Source organism: Petromyzon marinus, unplaced genomic scaffold (assembly GCF_048934315.1).
Source record: "Petromyzon marinus isolate PM22_M1 ecotype Great Lakes invasive population unplaced genomic scaffold, UKy_Petmar_22M1.pri1.0 PM_G_Scaffold_131, whole genome shotgun sequence".
In the NCBI taxonomy this organism is placed as follows: Eukaryota; Metazoa; Chordata; class Hyperoartia; order Petromyzontiformes; family Petromyzontidae; genus Petromyzon; species Petromyzon marinus.
In genome coordinates this window covers 1-14305 of record NW_027422686.1, presented here as the reverse complement: position 1 = coordinate 14305, position 14305 = coordinate 1, and positions in this window count along the sequence as shown.

The window sequence follows — 14305 nt, the reverse complement described above, 5'->3', positions numbered from 1 at the left end:
ACCAACATCCCGACCACCACCAACATCACCACCAACATCACCACCACCAACATCACCACCAACATCACCACCACCACCAACATCACCACCACCAACACCACCACCACCAACTTCACCACCAACATCCCCACCACCACCAACATCACCACCAACATCACTACCACCATCACCACCACCAACATCACCACCAACATCCCCACCACCACCAACATCACAACTACCAACATCACCACCAACATCACCACCAACATCACCACCACCAACATCACCACCACCACCAACACCACCACCACCACCAACATCACCACCACCATCACCACCACCAGCATCACCACCACCATGACCACCACCAGCATCACCACCACCAACATCACCACCACCAACAGCACCATCACCACCACCAACATCACCACCACCAACATCACCACCACCACCAACATCACCACCACAAACATCACCATCACCAACATCACCACCACCAACAGCACCATCACCACCACCAACATCACCATCACCACCACCAACATCACCACCACCGACATCACCACCACCACCAACATCACCACCAACATCACCACCACCAACATCACCACCACCACCACCAACATCACCACCACTAACATCCCGACCACCACCAACATCCCCACCACCACCAACATCACCACCACCATCACCACCACCAACATCACCACCAACATCCCCACCACCACCAACATCACCACCAACATCACCACCACCAACATCACCACCACCACCACCAATATCACCACCAACACCACCAACATCACCACCAACATCCCCACCACCACCAACATCACCACCAACATCACCACCACCAACATCACCACCAACACCAACATCACCACCACCACCACCAACATCACCACCACCATCACCACCACCAACATCACCACCAACATCCCCACCACCACCAACATCACCACCATCACCACCACCACAAACATCACCACCACCAACAGCACCATCACCACCACCAACATCACCACCACCACCAACATCACCACCACCACCACCAACATCACCACCACCAACATCACCACCACCACCACCACCAACATCACCACCACTAACATCCCCACTACCACCAACATCACCACCACCACCAACATCACCACCACCATCACCACCACCAACATCACCACCACCAACATCACCACCAACATCCCGACCACCACCAACATCACCACCACCATCACCACCACCAACATCACCACCAACATCCCCACCACCACCAACATCACCACCAACATCACCACCACCAACATCACCACCACCACCACCAATATCACCACCAACACCACCAACATCACCACCAACATCCCCACCACCACCAACATCACCACCAACATCACCACCACCAACATCACCACCAACACCAACATCACCACCACCACCACCAACATCACCACCACCATCACCACCACCAACATCACCACCAACATCCCCACCACCACCAACATCACCACCATCACCACCACCACAAACATCACCACCACCAACAGCACCATCACCACCACCAACATCACCACCACCACCAACATCACCACCACCACCACCAACATCACCACCACCAACATCACCACCACCACCACCACCAACATCACCACCACTAACATCCCCACTACCACCAACATCACCACCACCACCAACATCACCACCACCATCACCACCACCAACATCACCACCACCAACATCACCACCAACATCCCGACCACCACCAACATCACCACCAACATCACCACCACCAACATCACCACCAACATCACCACCACCACCAACATCACCACCACCAACACCACCACCACCAACTTCACCACCAACATCCCCACCACCACCAACATCACCACCAACATCACTACCACCATCACCACCACCAACATCACCACCAACATCCCCACCACCACCAACATCACAACTACCAACATCACCACCAACATCACCACCAACATCACCACCACCAACATCACCACCACCACCAACACCACCACCACCACCAACATCACCACCACCATCACCACCACCAGCATCACCACCACCATGACCACCACCAGCATCACCACCACCAACATCACCACCACCAACAGCACCATCACCACCACCAACATCACCACCACCAACATCACCACCACCACCAACATCACCACCACAAACATCACCATCACCAACATCACCACCACCAACAGCACCATCACCACCACCAACATCACCATCACCACCACCAACATCACCACCACCGACATCACCACCACCACCAACATCACCACCAACATCACCACCACCAACATCACCACCACCACCACCAACATCACCACCACTAACATCCCGACCACCACCAACATCCCCACCACCACCAACATCACCACCACCATCACCACCACCAACATCACCACCAACATCCCCACCACCACCAACATCACCACCAACATCACCACCACCAACATCACCACCACCACCACCAATATCACCACCAACACCACCAACATCACCACCAACATCCCCACCACCACCAACATCACCACCAACATCACCACCACCAACATCACCACCAACACCAACATCACCACCACCACCACCAACATCACCACCACCATCACCACCACCAACATCACCACCAACATCCCCACCACCACCAACATCACCACCATCACCACCACCACAAACATCACCACCACCAACAGCACCATCACCACCACCAACATCACCACCACCACCAACATCACCACCACCACCACCAACATCACCACCACCAACATCACCACCACCACCACCACCAACATCACCACCACTAACATCCCCACTACCACCAACATCACCACCACCACCAACATCACCACCACCATCACCACCACCAACATCACCACCACCAACATCACCACCAACATCCCGACCACCACCAACATCACCACCAACATCACCACCACCAACATCACCACCAACATCACCACCACCACCAACATCACCACCACCAACACCACCACCACCAACTTCACCACCAACATCCCCACCACCACCAACATCACCACCAACATCACTACCACCATCACCACCACCAACATCACCACCAACATCCCCACCACCACCAACATCACAACTACCAACATCACCACCAACATCACCACCAACATCACCACCACCAACATCACCACCACCACCAACACCACCACCACCACCAACATCACCACCATCACCACCACCAACATCACCACCAACATCCCCACCACCACCAACATCCCCACCACCACCAACATCACCACCACCAACATCACCACCACCATCAACATCACCACCACCAACAGCACCATCACCACCACCAACATCACCACCACCAACATCACCACCACAAACATTACCATCACCAACATCACCACCACCACCAACAGCACCATCATCACCACCAACATCACCATCAACACCACCAACATTACCACCACCACCAACATCACCACCACTAACATCCTCACCACCACCAACATCACCACCACCAACAGCACCATCACCACCACCAACATCACCATCACCACCACCAACATCACCTCCACCACCAACATCACCACCACTAACATCCCCACCACCACCAACATCACCACCAACATCCCCACCACCACCAACATCACCACCAACATCACCACCACCAACATCACCACCAACATCACCACCACCAATATCACCACCACCACCAACACGACCACCAACAACATAACCAACATCCCCACCACCACCAACATCACCACCAACATCACCACCACCATCACCACCACCAACATCACCCCCAACATCCCCACCACCACCAACATCACAACCACCAACATCACCAACAACACCAACATCACCACCACCACCAACTTCACCACCACCATCACCACCACCACCAACATCACCAACATCACCACCACCACCACCAACATCACCACCACCAACAGCACCATCACCACCACCAACATCACCACCACACCAACATCACCACCACCACCAACACCACCACCACCAACATCACCACCAACATCCCCACCACCACCACCATCACCACCACCAACATCACCACCACTAACATCCCCACCACCACCAACATCACCACCACCACCAACATCACCATAACCACCACCAACATCACCACCACCAACATCCCCCACCACCACCAACATCACCACCAACATCACCACCACCAACATCACCACCAACATCACCACCACCACCAACATCACCACCACTAACATCCCCACCACCACCAACATCACCACCACCACCAACATCACCACCAACATCCCCACCACCACCAACATCACCACCACCAACAGCACCATCACCACCACCAACATCACCACCACCAACAGCACCATCACCACCACCAACATCACCACCACCACCAACATCACCACCACCACCAACACCACCACCACCAACATCACCACCAACATCCCCACCACCACCACCATCACCACCACCAACATCACCACCACTAACATCCCCACCACCACCAACATCACCACCACCACCAACATCACCATAACCACCACCAACATCACCACCACCAACATCCCCACCACCACCAACATCACCACCAACATCACCACCACCAACATCACCACCAACATCACCACCACCACCAACATCACCACCACCAACATCACCACCACCACCAACATCACCATAACCACCACCAACATCACCACCACCAACATCCCCACCACCACCAACATCACCACCAACATCACCACCACCAACATCACCACCAACATCACCACCACCACCAACATCACCACCACTAACATCCCCACCACCACCAACATCACCACCACCACCAACATCACCACCAACATCCCCACCACCACCAACATCACCACCACCAACAGCACCATCACCACCACCAACATCACCACCACCAACAGCACCATCACCACCACCAACATCACCACCACCACCAACATCACCACCACCACCAACACCACCACCACCAACATCACCACCAACATCCCCACCACCACCACCATCACCACCACCAACATCACCACCACTAACATCCCCACCACCACCAACATCACCACCACCACCAACATCACCATAACCACCACCAACATCACCACCACCAACATCCCCACCACCACCAACATCACCACCAACATCACCACCACCAACATCACCACCAACATCACCACCACCACCAACATCACCACCACTAACATCCCCACCACCACCAACATCACCACCACCACCAACATCACCACCAACATCCCCACCACCACCAACATCACCACCACCAACAGCACCATCACCACCACCAACATCACCACCACCAACAGCACCATCACCACCACCAACATCACCACCACCACCAACATCACCACCACCACCAACACCACCACCACCAACATCACCACCAACATCCCCACCACCACCACCATCACCACCACCAACATCACCACCACTAACATCCCCACCACCACCAACATCACCACCACCACCAACATCACCATAACCACCACCAACATCACCACCACCAACATCCCCACCACCACCAACATCACCACCAACATCACCACCACCAACATCACCACCAACATCACCACCACCACCAACATCACCACCACCAACATCACCACCACCACCAACATCACCATAACCACCACCAACATCACCACCACCAACATCCCCACCACCACCAACATCACCACCAACATCACCACCACCAACATCACCACCAACATCACCACCACCACCAACATCACCACCACCTAACATCCCCACCACCACCAACATCACCACCACCACCAACATCACCACCAACATCCCCACCACCACCAACATCACCACCACCAACAGCACCATCACCACCACCAACATCACCACCACCAACAGCACCATCACCACCACCAACATCACCACCACCACCAACATCACCACCACCACCAACACCACCACCACCAACATCACCACCAACATCCCCACCACCACCACCATCACCACCACCAACATCACCACCACTAACATCCCCACCACCACCAACATCACCACCACCACCAACATCACCATAACCACCACCAACATCACCACCACCAACATCCCACCACCACCAACATCACCACCAACATCACCACCACCAACATCACCACCAACATCACCACCACCACCAACATCACCACCACTAACATCCCCACCACCACCAACATCACCACCACCACCAACATCACCACCAACATCCCCACCACCACCAACATCACCACCACCAACAGCACCATCACCACCACCAACATCACCACCACCAACAGCACCATCACCACCACCAACATCACCACCACCACCAACATCACCACCACCACCAACACCACCACCACCAACATCACCACCAACATCCCCACCACCACCACCATCACCACCACCAACATCACCACCACTAACATCCCCACCACCACCAACATCACCACCACCACCAACATCACCATAACCACCACCAACATCACCACCACCAACATCCCCACCACCACCAACATCACCACCAACATCACCACCACCAACATCACCACCAACATCACCACCACCACCAACATCACCACCACCAACATCACCACCACCACCAACATCACCATAACCACCACCAACATCACCACCACCAACATCCCCACCACCACCAACATCACCACCAACATCACCACCACCAACATCACCACCAACATCACCACCACCACCAACATCACCACCACTAACATCCCCACCACCACCAACATCACCACCACCACCAACATCACCACCAACATCCCCACCACCACCAACATCACCACCACCAACAGCACCATCACCACCACCAACATCACCACCACCAACAGCACCATCACCACCACCAACATCACCACCACCACCAACATCACCACCACCACCAACACCACCACCACCAACATCACCACCAACATCCCCACCACCACCACCATCACCACCACCAACATCACCACCACTAACATCCCCACCACCACCAACATCACCACCACCACCAACATCACCATAACCACCACCAACATCACCACCACCAACATCCCCACCACCACCAACATCACCACCAACATCACCACCACCAACATCACCACCAACATCACCACCACCACCAACATCACCACCACTAACATCCCCACCACCACCAACATCACCACCACCACCAACATCACCACCAACATCCCCACCACCACCAACATCACCACCACCAACAGCACCATCACCACCACCAACATCACCACCACAAACATCACCAACATCACCACCACCAACAGCACCATCACCACCACCAACATCACCATCAACACCACCAACATTACCACCACCACCAACATCACCACCACTAACATCCTCACCACCACCAACATCACCACCACCAACATCACCACCACCACCAACAGCACCATCACCACCACCAACATCACCATCACCACCACCAACATCACCACCACCACCAACATCACCACCACTAACATCCCCACCACCACCAACATCACCACCAACATCACCACCACCATCACCACCACCAACATCACCACCAACATCACCACCACTAACATCCCCACCACCACCAACATCACCACCACCACCAACATCACCACCAACATCCCCAGCACCACCAACATCACCACCACCATCACCACCACCAACATCACCACCAACATCCCCACCACCACCAACATCACCAACATCACCACCACCACCAACATCACCACCACCAACAGCACCATCACCACCACCAACATCACCACCACCACCAACATCACCACCACCACCACCGACACCACCACCACCAACATCACCACCAACATCCCCACCACCACCAACATTACCACCACCAACATCACCACCACTAACATCCCCACCACCACCAACATCACCACCACCACCAACATCACCACCACTAACATCCCCACCACCACCAACATCACCACCACCACCAACATCACCACCAACATCCCCACCACCACCAACATCACCACCACCAACAGCACCATCACCACCACCAACATCACCACCACAAACATCACCAACATCACCACCACCAACAGCACCATCACCACCACCAACATCACCATCAACACCACCAACATACCACCACCACCAACATCACCACCACTAACATCCTCACCACCACCAACATCACCACCACCAACATCACCACCACCACCAACAGCACCATCACCACCACCAACATCACCATCACCACCACCAACATCACCACCACCACCAACATCACCACCACTAACATCCCCACCACCACCAACATCACCACCAACATCACCACCACCATCACCACCACCAACATCACCACCAACATCACCACCACTAACATCCCCACCACCACCAACATCACCACCACCACCAACATCACCACCAACATCCCCAGCACCACCAACATCACCACCACCATCACCACCACCAACATCACCACCAACATCCCCACCACCACCAACATCACCAACATCACCACCACCACCAACATCACCACCACCAACATCACCATCACCACCACCAACATCACCACCACCACCAACATCACCACCACCACCACCGACACCACCACCACCAACATCACCACCAACATCCCCACCACCACCAACATTACCACCACCAACATCACCACCACTAACATCCCCACCACCACCAACATCACCACCACCACCAACATCACCACCACCATAACCACCACCAACATCACCACCACCACCAACATCACCACCAACATCCCCACCACCACCAACATCACCACCAACATCACCACCACCAACATCACCACCAACATCACCACCACCACCAACATCACCACCACTAACATGCCCACCACCACCAACAATCACCACCAACATCACCACCAACATCCCCAGCACCACCAACATCACCACCAACATCACCACCACCAACATCACCACTAACATCCCCACCACCACCAACACACCACCACCAACATCACCACCAACATCCCCACCACCACCAACATCACCACCAACATCACCACCACCATCACCACCACCAACATCACCCCCAACATCCCCACCACCACCAACATCACCACCAACATCACCACCAACACCAACATCACCACCACCAACATCACCACCACAATCACCACCACCAACATCACCACCAACATCCCCACCACCACCAACATCACCAACATCACCACCACCACCAACATCACCTCCACCACCAACAGCACCATCACCACCACCAACATCACCACCACCACCACCACCAACATCACCACCACCACCACCAACACCACCAACATCACCACCAACATCCCCACCACCACCACCATCACCACCACCAACATCACCACCACCAACATCACCACCACTAACATCCCCACCACCACCAACATCACCACCAACATCACCCACCACCATCCACCACCACCAACATCACCAACATCACCACCAACATCCCCACCACCACCAACATCACCACCAACATCACCACCACCAACATCACCACCAACATCACCACCACCACCAACATCACCACCACCACCAACACCACCACCAACATCACCACCAACATCCCCACCACCACCAACATCACCACCAACATCACCACCACCATCACCACCACCAACATCACCACCAACATCCCCACCACCACCAACATCACCACCAACATCACCACCACCAACATCACCACCAACATCACCACCACCACCACCACCAACATCACCACCACCACCATCACCACCACCAACATCACCTCCAACATCCCCACCACCACCAACATCCACCACCACCATCACCACCACCACCAACATCACCACCACCAACAGCACCATCACCACCACCAACATCACCACCACAAACATCACCATCACCAACATCACCACCACCACCAACAGCACCATCACCACCACCAACATCACCATCAACACCACCAACATTACCACCACCACCAACATCACCACCACTAACATCCTCACCACCACCAACATCACCACCAACATCACCACCACTAACATCCCCACCACCACCAACATCACAACCACCAACATCACCACCAACATCCCCACCACCACCAACATCACCACCAACATCACCACCACCAACATCACCACCAACATCACCACCACCAATATCACCACCAACACGACCACCACCAACATCACCACCAACATCCCCACCACCACCAACATCACCACCAACATCACCACCACCATCACCACCACCAACATCACCCCCAACATCCCCACCACCACCAACATCACCACCAACATCACAACCACCAACATCACCACCAACACCAACATCACCACCACCAACATCACCACCACCATCACCACCAACATCACCACCACCAACAGCACCATCACCACCACCAACATCACCACCACCAACATCACCACCACCACCAACAACACCACCACCAACATCACCACCAACATCCCCACCACCATCACCACCACCAACATCACCACCACCAACATCACCACCACTAACATCCCCACCACCACCAACATCACCACCACCACCAACATCACCACCACCATAACCACCACCAACATCACCACCACCAACATCACCACCAACATCCCCACCACCACCAACATCACCACCACCAACATCACCACCAACATCACCACCACCATCACCACCACCAACATCACCCCCAACATCCCCACCACCACCAACATCACCACCAACATCACAACCACCAACATCACCACCAACACCAACATCACCACCACCAACATCACCACCACCATCACCACCAACATCACCACCACCAACAGCACCATCACCACCACCAACCTCACCACCACCAACATCACCACCACCACCAACAACACCACCACCAACATCACCACCAACATCCCCACCACCATCACCACCACCAACATCACCACCACCAACATCACCACCACTAACATCCCCACCACCACCAACATCACCACCACCACCAACATCACCACCACCATAACCACCACCAACATCACCACCACCAACATCACCACCAACATCCCCACCACCACCAACATCACCACCACCAACATCACCACCAACATCCCCACCACCACCAACATCACCACCAACATCACCACCACCAACATCACCACCAACATCACCACCACCACCAACATCACCACCACCAACACCATCACCACCACCAACATCACCACCAACATCCCCACCACCACCAACATTACCACCAACATCACTACCACCATCACCACCACCAACATCACCACCAACATCCCCACCACCACCAACATCACCACCAACATCACCACTACCAACATCACCACCAACATCACCACCACCAACATCACCACCACCACCAACACCACCACCACCACCAACATCACCACCATCACCACCACCAACATCACCACCAACATCCCCACCACCACCAACATCACCACCACCAACATCACCACCACCAACATCACCACCACCATCAACATCACCACCACCAACAGCACCATCACCACCACCAACATCACCACCACCAACATCACCACCACAAACATCACCATCACCAACATCACCACCACCACCAACAGCACCATCATCACCACCAACATCACCATCAACACCACCAACATTACCACCACCACCACCAACATCACCACCACTAACATCCTCACCACCACCAACATCACCACCACCAACAGCACCATCACCACCACCAACATCACCATCACCACCACCAACATCACCACCACCACCAACATCACCACCACTAACATCCTCACCACCACCAACATCACCACCAACATCACCACCACTAACATCCCCACCACCACCAACATCACAACCACCAACATCACCACCAACATCCCCACCACCACCAACATCACCACCAACATCACCACCACCAACATCACCACCAACATCACCACCACCAATATCACCACCAACACGACCACCACCAACATCACCACCAACATCCCCACCACCACCAACATCACCACCAACATCACCACCACCATCACCACCACCAACATCACCCCCAACATCCCCACCACCACCAACATCACCACCAACATCACAACCACCAACATCACCACCAACACCAACATCACCACCACCAACATCACCACCACCATCACCACCAACATCACCACCACCAACAGCACCATCACCACCACCAACATCACCACCACCAACATCACCACCACCACCAACAACACCACCACCAACATCACCACCAACATCCCCACCACCATCACCACCACCAACATCACCACCACCAACATCACCACCACTAACATCCCCACCACCACCAACATCACCACCACCACCAACATCACCACCACCATAACCACCACCAACATCACCACCACCAACATCACCACCAACATCCCCACCACCACCAACATCACCACCAACACCAACATCACCACCACCAACATCACCACCACCATCACCACCAACATCACCACCACCAACAGCACCATCACCACCACCAACATCACCACCACCAACATCACCACCACCACCAACAACACCACCACCAACATCACCACCAACATCCCCACCACCATCACCACCACCAACATCACCACCACCAACATCACCACCACTAACATCCCCACCACCACCAACATCACCACCACCACCAACATCACCACCACCATAACCACCACCAACATCACCACCACCAACATCACCACCAACATCCCCACCACCACCAACATCACCACCACCAACATCACCACCAACATCACCACCACCATCACCACCACCAACATCACCCCCAACATCCCCACCACCACCAACATCACCACCAACATCACAACCACCAACATCACCACCAACACCAACATCACCACCCACCAACATCACCACCACCATCACCACCAACATCACCACCACCAACAGCACCATCACCACCACCAACATCACCACCACCAACATCACCACCACCATAACCACCACCAACATCACCACCACCAACATCACCACCAACATCCCCACCACCACCAACATCACCACCACCAACATCACCACCAACATCCCCACCACCACCAACATCACCACCAACCATCACCACACCACCAACATCACCACCAACATCACCACCACCACCAACATCACCACCACCAACACCATCACCACCACCAACATCACCACCAACATCCCCACCACCACCAACATCACCACCAACATCACTACCACCATCACCACCACCAACATCACCACCAACATCCCCACCACCACCAACATCACCACCAACATCACCACTACCAACATCACCACCAACATCACCACCACCAACATCACCACCACCACCAACACCACCACCACCACCACCAACATCACCACCAACATCACCACCACCAACATCACCACCAACATCACCACCACCACCAACATCACCACCCAACACCATCACCACCACCAACATCACCACCAACATCCCCACCACCACCAACATCACCACCAACATCACTACCACCATCACCACCACCAACATCACCACCAACATCCCCACCACCACCAACATCACCACCAACATCACCACTACCAACATCACCACCAACATCACCACCACCAACATCACCACCACCACCAACACCACCACCACCACCAACATCACCACCATCACCACCACCAACATCACCACCAACATCCCCACCACCACCAACATCACCACCACCAACATCACCACCACCAACATCACCACCACCATCAACATCACCACCACCACAGCACCATCACCACCACCAACATCACCACCACCAACATCACCACCAACATCCCCACCACCACCAACATCACCACCAACACCAACATCACCACCACCAACATCACCACCACCATCACCACCAACATCACCACCACCAACAGCACCATCACCACCACCAACATCACCACCACCAACATCACCACCACCACCAACAACACCACCACCAACATCACCACCAACATCCCCACCACCATCACCACCACCAACATCACCACCACCAACATCACCACCACTAACATCCCCACCACCACCAACATCACCACCACCACCAACATCACCACCACCATAACCACCACCAACATCACCACCACCAACATCACCACCAACATCCCCACCACCACCAACATCACCACCACCAACATAATCACCACCAACATCACCACCACCATCACCACCAACATCACCACCACCAACAGCACCATCACCACCACCAACATCACCACCACCAACATCACCACCACCACCAACAACACCACCACCAACATCACCACCAACATCCCCACCACCATCACCACCACCAACATCACCACCACCAACATCACCACCACTAACATCCCCACCACCACCAACATCACCACCACCACCA